General features: G+C 42.6%; 1 protein-coding gene across 1 annotated transcript in view; it reads left to right on the top strand.

Annotated features, from left to right (window-relative positions):
* The first annotated feature begins 10,050 nt into the window (after nt 1-10,050).
* Nucleotides 10,051-11,439, top strand: part of LOC118380198 (NACHT, LRR and PYD domains-containing protein 12-like) — a 23,656-nt gene continuing 22,267 nt past the window's right edge. Inside the window, exon 1 of the mRNA XM_052528447.1 lies at nt 10,051-11,439. This exon is cut by the window's right edge and continues 723 nt beyond it. The gene's annotated coding sequence lies outside the window, so the exon portion shown is untranslated.

The raw sequence follows: 11,439 nt of genomic DNA, 5'->3' as shown, positions 1-11,439 counted from the left end.
ATGGGCCACAAAGGAAGGGACAGTCATTCAAAAATCACGTCAATCCCAAATGATTTCAAACAGATTGAATCCGTGTAACTTATTGACTTCAGAACTCATTTGGGGCGAATGACTATATTTTAGTTTAAAAAATGCATAGAATCTTTGTTTCACTTTGACATTATGGAGTATTCTGTGTAGATCAATGACAAAAAAAAGACAATTAAATCAGTTTCAATCCCACTGATTAGCGCAACAAAATGTGGGAACAAAGAGTTGAAGGGTCTAGATACTTACTAGAGGAACTTTATCTTCTCTAAGAAACTGACATTTAAAAAAAATACTTTGTCATATTTCTGTCATCACAACTCCACCCCCTCTCCCCCTCCCTGTGCCCAGGGTATTCAGCCAATCACTAGCCATCATGTTTCTGGACCAACATGAGAAGGTAATGTATGTAGATGTGTTATGGACCTAATCATAGAATTACAGAATCCCTATTACATTAAAAGGATCTATAGAATTACAGAATCCCCATTACAGTAAAAGGATCTATAGAATTACAGAATCCCCATTACAGTAAAAGGATCTATAGAATTACAGAATCCCCATTACAGTAAAAGGATCTATAGAATTACAGAATCCCCATTACAGTAAAAGGATCTATAGAATTACAGAATCCCCATTACAGTAAAAGGATCTATAGAATTACAGAATCCCCATTACAGTAAAAGGATCTATAGAATTACAGAATCCCCATTACAGTAAAAGGATCTATAGAATTACAGAATCCCCATTACAGTAAAAGGATCTATAGAATTACAGAATCCCCATTACAGTAAAAGGATCTATAGAATTACAGAATCCCCATTACAGTAAAAGGATTACAGTAAAAGGATCTATAGAATTACAGAATCCCCATTACAGTAAAAGCATCAATAGAATTACAGAATCCCCATTACAGTAAAAGGATCTATAGAATTACAGAATCCCCATTACAGTAAAAGGATCTATAGAATTACAGAATCCCCATTACAGAAAAAGGATCTATAGAATTACAGAATCCCCATTACAGTAAAAGGATCTATAGAATTACAGAATCCCCATTACATTAAAAGGATCTCTGTGGGTCTAATAGTAAATATTTGTCATTTCACTTTTTTAAAAATGCATTAGCTTTTAAATGTAGCTTAAACACAACCAGACATTGTTTTCTTCTGATTACTTCAAAAGGCTCCTCCTCAACGCACGTTCGTAATAATTCCAGTTTTCAAAATGTGCCGTTTGATGAATAGAAAGAGACTGTTACAAAACACCAGAAGGTGTAGCAACAAACATCGATGATCAAATAGGCTTGTAGCCTTTATTGATGATGATCAAATAGGTTTGTAGCCTGTATTGATGATGATCAAATAGGTTTGTAGCATGTATTGATGATGATCAAATAGGTTTGTAGCCTGTATTGATGATGATCAAATAGGTTTGTAGCCTGTATTGATGATGATCAAATAGGTTTGTAGCCTGTATTGATGATGATCAAATAGGCTTGTAGCCTGTATTGATGATGATCAAATAGGCTTGTAGCCTGTATTGATGCATCCGTTGCTGCCATTGAGTTTCTCGGTCTCCACAATGCATTTCTGCCTTGGCAAAATTGCAGCATTCTCATGCAACCACAATGCATTTTGGAGTAAATTCTACCCGTTTTCAAGTCCATTAGCTGAAACTGGAGCAGCAGCACGACCACGTGGACTGGGGACAGCAAGGAGTCATCACCTAGCCACAGAAACTCATACAGCCATTTTCCAAACAAGGAGAGGTGTCACTAAAGTCAGAAATAGCATTAAAATTAATCACTTACCTTTGATGATCTTCTTCTGGTGGCACTCCCAGGTCTCCATGTTAAACAATAAATGTTTGTTTTGTTCGATAATGTCCCTCTTTATGACCAAAAACCTCCTTTTTGTTTGCGTGTTTTGTCCAGTAATCCGAATGCAGAAGGCGTGTGCACTAATTCCAGACAAAAAGTTTTAAAAAGTACAATAAAATTTAGTAAAAACACTCCGATTGTTTTTGTCATAAATAATCAATAATATTTCAACCGGACAAAAGCTTTGTCAATAGGAGGTACAGTAAAAAGAGTTGAAAACAGCAGGTCTGGGACAGGTAGCACGTCCAGTGAACAGGTCAGGGTTCCATAGCCGCATGCAGAACAGTTGAAACTGGAGCAGCAGCACAACCAGGTGGACTGGGGACAGCAAGGAGTCATCAGGTCAGGTAGTCCTGAGGCATGGTCCCAGGGCTCAGGTCCTCCTGGAGGGGAGGGAGAGGGAGAGGGAGAGAGAAAGAATTAGAGGGAGCATACTTAAATTCAACCAAGACACGGGTTAAGACAGGAGAAGTACTCCAGATATAACAGACTGACCCTAGCCCGCCTACACATAAACTACTGCAGCATAAATACTGGAGGCTGAGACAGGAGGGGTTGGGAGACACTGACGATACCCCCGGACAGGGCCAACCAGGCAGGATATAACCCAACCCACTTTGCATATGCACAGCCCCTACACCACTAGAGGGATATCTTCAAACCACCAACTTACTACCCTGAGACAAAGCTGAGTATAGCCCACAAAGATGTCCCCCACGGCACGAACCTGAGGGGGGCGCCAACCCGGACAAGAAGATCATGTCAGTGACTCAACTCACTCAAATGACGCACCCCTCCAAGGGACGGCATGAAAGAGCACCAGTAAGCCAGTGACTCAGCCCCCGGGTTAGAGGCAGAGAATCACAGTAGAGAGAGACAGAGACAGCAAGGGCGGTTCGTCGCTCCAGTGCCTTTCCGTTCACCTTCACACTCCTGGGCCAGACTACATTCAATCATAGGTCTTTCTGAAGAGATGAGTCTTCAGTAAAGACTTAAAGGTCGAGGCCGAATCTGCGTCTCTCACATAGGTAGGCAGAGCATTCTAATAAAATGCAGCTCCATTGGAGAAAGCCCTGCCTCCAGCTGTTTGCTTAGACATTCTAGGGACAGTAAGGAGGCCTGTGTCTTGTGACCGTAGCGTACGTGTAGGTACCATAGCATACGGCTTCACTACAGTACAAATGTATTCCGTACAATATGTTATTATTCCCCCAATGCCTGTATTCTGATATCTGTGTTCTGATATCTGTGTTCTGATATCTGTGTTCTGATATCTGTGTTCTGATATCTTGCTTCTAAATACATAAAAAAGAGACAAATAATAAACACATGAAGTTATAAAACATCTCGACAATAGACATTAAGTTATAAAACAGTTCTCGACAATAGACATGAAGTGATAAAACATCTCGACAATAGACATGAAGTTATAAAACATCTCGACAATAGACATTAAGTTATAAAACATTCTCGACAATAGACATGAAGTGATAAAACATCTCGACAATAGACATGAAGTTATAAAACATCTCGACAATAGACATTAAGTTATAAAACAGTTCTCGACAATAGACATGAAGTGATAAAACATCTCGACAATAGACATGAAGTGATAAAACATCTCGACAATAAACATTAAGTTATAAAACATCTCGACAATAGACATTAAGTTATAAAACAGTTCTCGACAATAGACATGAAGTGATAAAACATCTCGACAATAAACATTAAGTTATAAAACATCTCGACAATAAACATTAAGTTATAAAACATCTCGACAATAGACATTAAGTTATAAAACAGTTCTCGACAATAGACATTAAGTTATAAAACATCTCGACAATAGACATGAAGTTATAAAACATCTCGACAATAGACATGAAGTTATAAAACATCTCGACAATAGACATTAAGTTATAAAACATCTCGACAATAGACATTAAGTTATAAAACATCTCGACAATAGACATTAAGTTATAAAACATCTCGACAATAGACATGAAGTTATAAAACATCTCGACAATAGACATGAAGTTATAAAACATCTCGACAATAGACATGAAGTTATAAAACATCTCGACAATAGACATGAAGTGATAAAACATCTCGACAATAGACATGAAGTGATAAAACATCTCGACAATAGACATGAAGTTATAAAACATCTCGACAATAGACATGAAGTTATAAAACATCTCGACAATAGACATGAAGTTATAAAACATCTCACAATAGTTATAAAACATCTCGACAATAGACATTAAGTGATAAAACATCTCGACAATAGACATGAAGTGATAAAACATCTCGACAATAGACATGAAGTGATAAAACATCTCGACAATAGACATGAAGTGATAAAACATCTCGACAATAGACATGAAGTTATAAAACATCTCGTAATAGACATGAAGTGATAAAACATCTCGACAATAGACATGAAGTGATATAAAACATCTCCAATAGACATGAAGTGATAAAACATCTCGACAATAGACATGAAGTGATAAAACATCTCGACAATAGACATGAAGTTATAAAACATCTCGACAATAGACATGAAGTGATAAAACATCTCGACAATAGACATGAAGTGATAAAACATCTCAACAATAGACATGAAGTTATAAAACATCTCGACAATAGACATGAAGTTATAAAACATCTCGACAATAGACATGAAGTTATAAAACATCTCGACAATAGACATGAAGTTATAAAACATCTCGAAATAGACATGAAATAAAACATCTCAGAGAATAGAGGAGATAAAACAGGTCTCGTAGTATGTATAAGTCTGTATGTGTATGCGAGCATGTAATTGAGTAGGTGTGGTGTTCATATCCACTTCATAGTGTTCAGATATTTTTACAGTTCCCATACTTTCTTTTTTTCGTCACCTGAAGTCCCTATAGAATATAGTACAGCCATGGTGTAATGGAGCTGTCTCGGAATAGCTGTCCATCTATAAAGAGTTTGTCCACAGTGAGAAAACCACGCTTACCCTTTACCCTTTGTTGCCATTGTAGAGGATACAGTCTCTTACGACGTTCATTTATCTACCTTGGAAATTGGTAATTGAGACCGAATTTGGTCTCTTTAAGCTCCCTTCCCCCACTGATCACGCCATCTGGATTATTAGATGCGTCCAATTAGATTTTCATGCTACAAGTAGCGACTCCATCACCCTGTTGTCCCTGAGTAGACCATCCATGTTGGAATCGTGGATGTTTACCTTGGCTGTGAGTGCCTTGTTTTCTCCTTGGATTTTTACCTTGGCTGTGAGTGCCTTGTTTTCTCCGTGGATTTTTACCTTGGCTGTGAGTGCCTTGTTTTCTCCTTGGATTTTTACCTTGGCTGTGAGTGCCTTGTTTTCTCCTGTGGATTTTTACCTTGGCTGTGAGTGCCTTGTTTTCTCCTTGGATTTTTACCTTGGCTGTGAGTGCCTTGTTTTCTCCTTGGATTTTTACCTTGGCTGTGAGTGCCTTGTTTTCTCCGTGGATTTTTACCTTGGCTGTGAGTGCCTTGTTTTCTCCTTGGAGCGTGTCTTCTGCTATCTTCTCACACAACTTTTCCAGTGTTTCATGGATTCTAGCATCTACTTCAAAGGTAAGTAAGTCGTCCGTGTCTGTAGATGAATCTGTTTTTCTTTTTTTCAGATTAAAGTTCTTTAGTACGGTAGTCAGATCTTTCCATGATTGAGTATGTTGTTCCTCCATGGCGTAAAGCTGTTGGTACTCGTCGATTTCCCTCAGGATCTCCTTAGTATCATGATTGAGTATGTTGCTCCTCCATGGCGTAAAGCTGTTGGTACTCGTCTATTTCCCTCAGGATCTCCTTAGTATCCAGGTTGGCTCTTTACTGCAATCAGTTGTTTTACGAATGACGTCGTCATTTCCCATGACGACGACAGGTGTCTGTAGTACAGCCAGCTAGCACTCGCTGAATCCATTGCTTTGCGACAGTATCAAAAATACATTTTGGATTGTTCTTATTCTCTTCAATTAAGTTGTAAAAATAGGATGATGGAGCAGCAGTGAGGGCTCTTCGATACTCTGCACGGCACTATCTTTCTAAGCCAGTCAGAAAACTTCCTGTTTGGTGGATTTCCGATCCAATATTCTGGAAGCTTCAGGGCTTAGGTATTTTCTGTATAACAGAGAGCTAGTTTCTTATGACAAATGTTTTATTGTTTTTAGGGGTGTGACTGCATCTAGGGTATTACACAAGGTTAAATGTAGTTCCTCAGATAGGTGGTTAACTGATTTTTGTACTCTGATGTCCTTGGGTAGGTGGAGGGAGTCTGGAAGGGCATCTAGGAATCTTTGTGTTGTCTGAGAATTTATAGCACAACTTTAAATGATCCTTGTTTGGGGTCTAAACAGCTTATTTGTTGCAAATGTAATCAAATGGTGGTCCGATAGTCTAGGATTATGAGGAAAAACATTAAGATCCACAATATTTATTCCACGGGACAAAACTAGGTTGAGTATGACTGTGACAGTGAGTGGGTCCGGAGACATGTTGGACAAAACTAGGTCCAGCGTATGACTGTGACAGTGAGTGGGTCCAGAGACATGTTGGACAAAACTAGGTCCAGCGTATGACTGTGACAGTGAGTGGGTCCAGAGACATGTTGGACAAAACTAGGTCCAGCGTATGACTGTGACAGTGAGTGGGTCCGGAGACATGTTGGACAAAACTAGGTCCAGCGTATGACTGTGACAGTGAGTGGGTCCAGAGACATGTTGGACAAAACTAGGTCCAGCGTATGACTGTGACAGTGAGTGGGTCCAGAGACATGTTGGACAAAACTAGGTCCAGCGTATGACTGTGACAGTGAGTGGGTCCAGAGACATGTTGGACAAAACTAGGTCCAGCGTATGACTGTGACAGTGAGTGGGTCCAGAGACATGTTGGACAAAACTGGGTCCAGCGTATGACTGTGACAGTGAGTGGGTCCAGAGACATGTTGGACAAAACTGGGTCCAGCGTATGACTGTGACAGTGAGTGGGTCCAGAGACATGTTGGACAAAACTAGGTCCAGCGTATGACTGTGACAGTGAGTGGGTCCAGAGACATGTTGGACAAAACTAGGTCCAGCGTATGACTGTGACAGTGAGTGGGTCCAGAGACATGAGTTGGAGAGACATGTTGGAAAAACTAGGTCCAGCGTATGACTGTGACAGTGAGTGGGTCCAGAGACATGTTGGACAAAACTAGGTCCAGCGTATGACTGTGACAGTGAGTGGGTCCAGAGACATGTTGGACAAAACTAGGTCCAGCGTATGACTGTGACAGTGAGTGGGTCCGGAGACATGTTGGACAAAACTAGGTCCAGCGTATGACTGTGACAGTGAGTGGGTCCGGAGACATGTTGGACAAAACTAGGTCCAGCGTATGACTGTGACAGTGAGTGGGTCCAGAGACATGTTGGACAAAACTAGGTCCAGCGTATGACTGTGACAGTGAGTGGGTCCAGAGACATGTTGGACAAAACTAGGTCCAGCGTATGACTGTGACAGTGAGTGGGTCCAGAGACATGTTGGACAAAACTAGGTCCAGCGTATGACTGTGACAGTGAGTGGGTCCAGAGACATGTTGGACAAAACTAGGTCCAGCGTATGACTGTGACAGTGAGTGGGTCCAGAGACATGTTGGACAAAACTAGGTCCAGCGTATGACTGTGACAGTGAGTAGGTCCAGAGACATGTTGGACAAAACTAGGTCCAGCGTATGACTGTGACAGTGAGTGGGTCCAGAGACATGTTGGACAAAACTAGGTCCAGCGTATGACTGTGACAGTGAGTGGGTCCAGAGACATGTTGGACAAAACTAGGTCCAGCGTATGACTGTGACAGTGAGTGGGTCCAGAGACATGTTGGACAAAACTAGGTCCAGCGTATGACTGTGACAGTGAGTGGGTCCAGAGACATGTTGGACAAAACTAGGTCCAGCGTATGACTGTGACAGTGAGTGGGTCCAGAGACATGTTGGACAAAACTAGGTCCAGCGTATGACTGTGACAGTGAGTGGGTCCGGAGACATGTTGGACAAAACTAGGTCCAGCGTATGACTGTGACAGTGAGTGGGTCCAGAGACATGTTGGACAAAACTAGGTCCAGCGTATGACTGTGACAGTGAGTGGGTCCAGAGACATGTTGGACAAAACTAGGTCCAGCGTATGACTGTGACAGTGAGTGGGTCCAGAGACATGTTGGACAAAACTAGGTCCAGCGTATGACTGTGACAGTGAGTGGGTCCAGAGACATGTTGGACAAAACTAGGTCCAGCGTATGACTGTGACAGTGAGTGGGTCCATGGAGACATGTTGGACAAAAAAACTAGGTCCAGCGTATGACTGTGACAGTGAGTGGGTCCGGAGACATGTTGGACAAAACTAGGTCCAGCGTATGACTGTGACAGTGAGTGGGTCCAGAGACATGTTGGACAAAACTAGGTCCAGCGTATGACTGTGACAGTGAGTGGGTCCAGAGACATGTTGGACAAAACTAGGTCCAGCGTATGACTGTGACAGTGAGTGGGTCCAGAGACATGTTGGACAAAACTAGGTCCAGCGTATGACTGTGACAGTGAGTGGGTCCAGAGACATGTTGGACAAAACTAGGTCCAGCGTATGACTGTGACAGTGAGTGGGTCCAGAGACATGTTGGACAAAACTAGGTCCAGCGTATGACTGTGACAGTGAGTGGGTCCAGAGACATGTTGGACAAAACTAGGTCCAGCGTATGACTGTGACAGTGAGTGGGTCCAGAGACATGTTGGACAAAACTAGGTCCAGCGTATGACTGTGACAGTGAGTGGGTCCGGAGACATGTTGGACAAAACTAGGTCCAGCGTATGACTGTGACAGTGAGTGGGTCCGGAGACATGTTGGACAAAACTAGGTCCAGCGTATGACTGTGACAGTGAGTGGGTCCAGAGACATGTTGGACAAAACTAGGTCCAGCGTATGACTGTGACAGTGAGTGGGTCCAGAGACATGTTGGACAAAACTAGGTCCAGCGTATGACTGTGACAGTGAGTGGGTCCAGAGACATGTTGGACAAAACTAGGTCCAGCGTATGACTGTGACAGTGAGTGGGTCCAGAGACATGTTGGACAAAACTAGGTCCAGCGTATGACTGTGTCAGTGAGTGGGTCCAGAGACATGTTGGACAAAACTAGGTCCAGCGTATGACTGTGACAGTGAGTGGGTCCAGAGACATGTTGGACAAAACTAGGTCCAGCGTATGACTGTGACAGTGAGTGGGTCCAGAGACATGTTGGACAAAACTAGGTCCAGCGTATGACTGTGACAGTGAGTGGGTCCAGAGACATGTTGGACAAAACTAGGTCCAGCGTATGACTGTGACAGTGAGTGGGTCCAGAGACATGTTGGACAAAACTAGGTCCAGCGTATGACTGTGACAGTGAGTGGGTCCAGAGACATGTTGGACAAAACTAGGTCCAGCGTATGACTGTGACAGTGAGTGGGTCCAGAGACATGTTGGACAAAACTAGGTCCAGCGTATGACTGTGACAGTGAGTGGGTCCGGAGACATGTTGGACAAAACTAGGTCCAGCGTATGACTGTGACAGTGAGTGGGTCCGGAGACATGTTGGACAAAACTAGGTCCAGCGTATGACTGTGACAGTGAGTGGGTCCAGAGACATGTTGGACAAAACTAGGTCCAGCGTATGACTGTGACAGTGAGTGGGTCCAGAGACATGTTGGACAAAACTAGGTCCAGCGTATGACTGTGACAGTGAGTGGGTCCAGAGACATGTTGGACAAAACTAGGTCCAGCGTATGACTGTGACAGTGAGTGGGTCCAGAGACATGTTGGACAAAACTAGGTCCAGCGTATGACTGTGACAGTGAGTGGGTCCAGAGACATGTTGGACAAAACTAGGTCCAGCGTATGACTGTGACAGTGAGTGGGTCCGGAGACATGTTGGACAAAACTAGGTCCAGCGTATGACTGTGACAGTGAGTGGGTCCAGAGACATGTTGGACAAAACTAGGTCCAGCGTATGACTGTGACAGTGAGTGGGTCCAGAGACATGTTGGACAAAACTAGGTCCAGCGTATGACTGTGACAGTGAGTGGGTCCAGAGACATGTTGGACAAAACTAGGTCCAGCGTATGACTGTGACAGTGAGTGGGTCCGGAGACATGTTGGACAAAACTAGGTCCAGCGTATGACTGTGACAGTGAGTGGGTCCAGAGACATGTTGGACAAAACCCACCGAGTCGATGACGGCTCCGAAAGACTTTTGGTGTGGGTATGTGGAATTTTCTATGTGAATATTAAAGTCACCAAAAATGTGAATATTATCTGCCAGGACTACAAGGTCTGATAGGAATCCAGGGAACTCAGTGAGGAACACTGTGTACGGCCCAGGAGGCCTGTAAACAGTAGCTATAAAAAGTGATTGAGTAGGCTGCATAGATTTCATGACTAGAAGCTCAAAAGATGAAAACGCAGTCATTTGTTTTTGTAAATTGAAATTTGCTATCTTAAATGTTAGCGACACCTCTGCCTTTGCGGGATGCGCGGGGGATATGGTCACTAGTGTAACCAAGAGGCGAGGCCTCATTTACCACAGTAAATTCATCAGGCTTAAGCCATGCTTCAGTCAGTCCAATCACATCAAGATAATGATCAGTGATTAGTTAATTGACTATAACTGCCTTGGAAGTGAGGGAAATGGAGTCGCCAATGACTAGAGTTTTCAATTTGTCAGAGGTAAGGGTGGGAGGCTTCGGCGGCTCAGATACAGTAATGGATGGAGGAGAGACCAGAGAAGGCTCGGCCTCTGACTCCGACTCGTTGCTTAATGCCGGAGGTCCTGTAGAACCATGTCCAGATAAAGTGTCCGGGGAGAAAAAGTGGAGGGGAAGAAAAAAAATATATAAAAAACGGTTTAAAAAAATAAAAAGGAAAAACTGTAAAGTTGGCTGGTAGTAAAGTAACGTTAGCAACAAACCGCAAGCAGCACGTAAACAAGTCCACAAGTTGTGACCGGAAATGACAACACAAGTTCTTCAAGTGTGATGCATTGTTTTGGACACATAGGGCGCCATTTTGTGAAAGCGAATCTGGGGGTTTTCTATATGAAAATGGCGCCCATAGTCACTTCCTGTTTCTGTGACAGTAAGATGGAAAGTCGAAGTCATGACATTAACAGTCACTTCACAGCAACAAGTTTATTTGGGGATTTTCATTTCCTGTCAATGCTAAACACATAAATACAAGTCAAATGACACATTTGTATCCTTCATGAATTGTATTTTGCTATTGTAAAAACATCTGCAATTGTATTTAGTAGTTTTTCTACATATTATATAATACAAATCAATATACTGGGATTTATTTTCTGTGTTCACTCACAGATCTCATAGAGACAAAGAGATGGGGAGCAACTGCTCCAAAAGGAGGAGAGAAGAGGGAGACACTGAAGGAAGGAGAGAAGAGGGGGACACTGAAGGAAGGAGAGAAGAGGGGGACACTGAAGGAAGGAG

This window comes from Oncorhynchus keta, chromosome 10, assembly GCF_023373465.1.
Source record: "Oncorhynchus keta strain PuntledgeMale-10-30-2019 chromosome 10, Oket_V2, whole genome shotgun sequence".
NCBI lineage: Eukaryota > Metazoa > Chordata > Actinopteri > Salmoniformes > Salmonidae > Oncorhynchus > Oncorhynchus keta.
The sequence above is the reverse complement of the archived record's forward strand: the minus strand, read 5'-3'. Positions and strand labels throughout refer to the sequence as shown.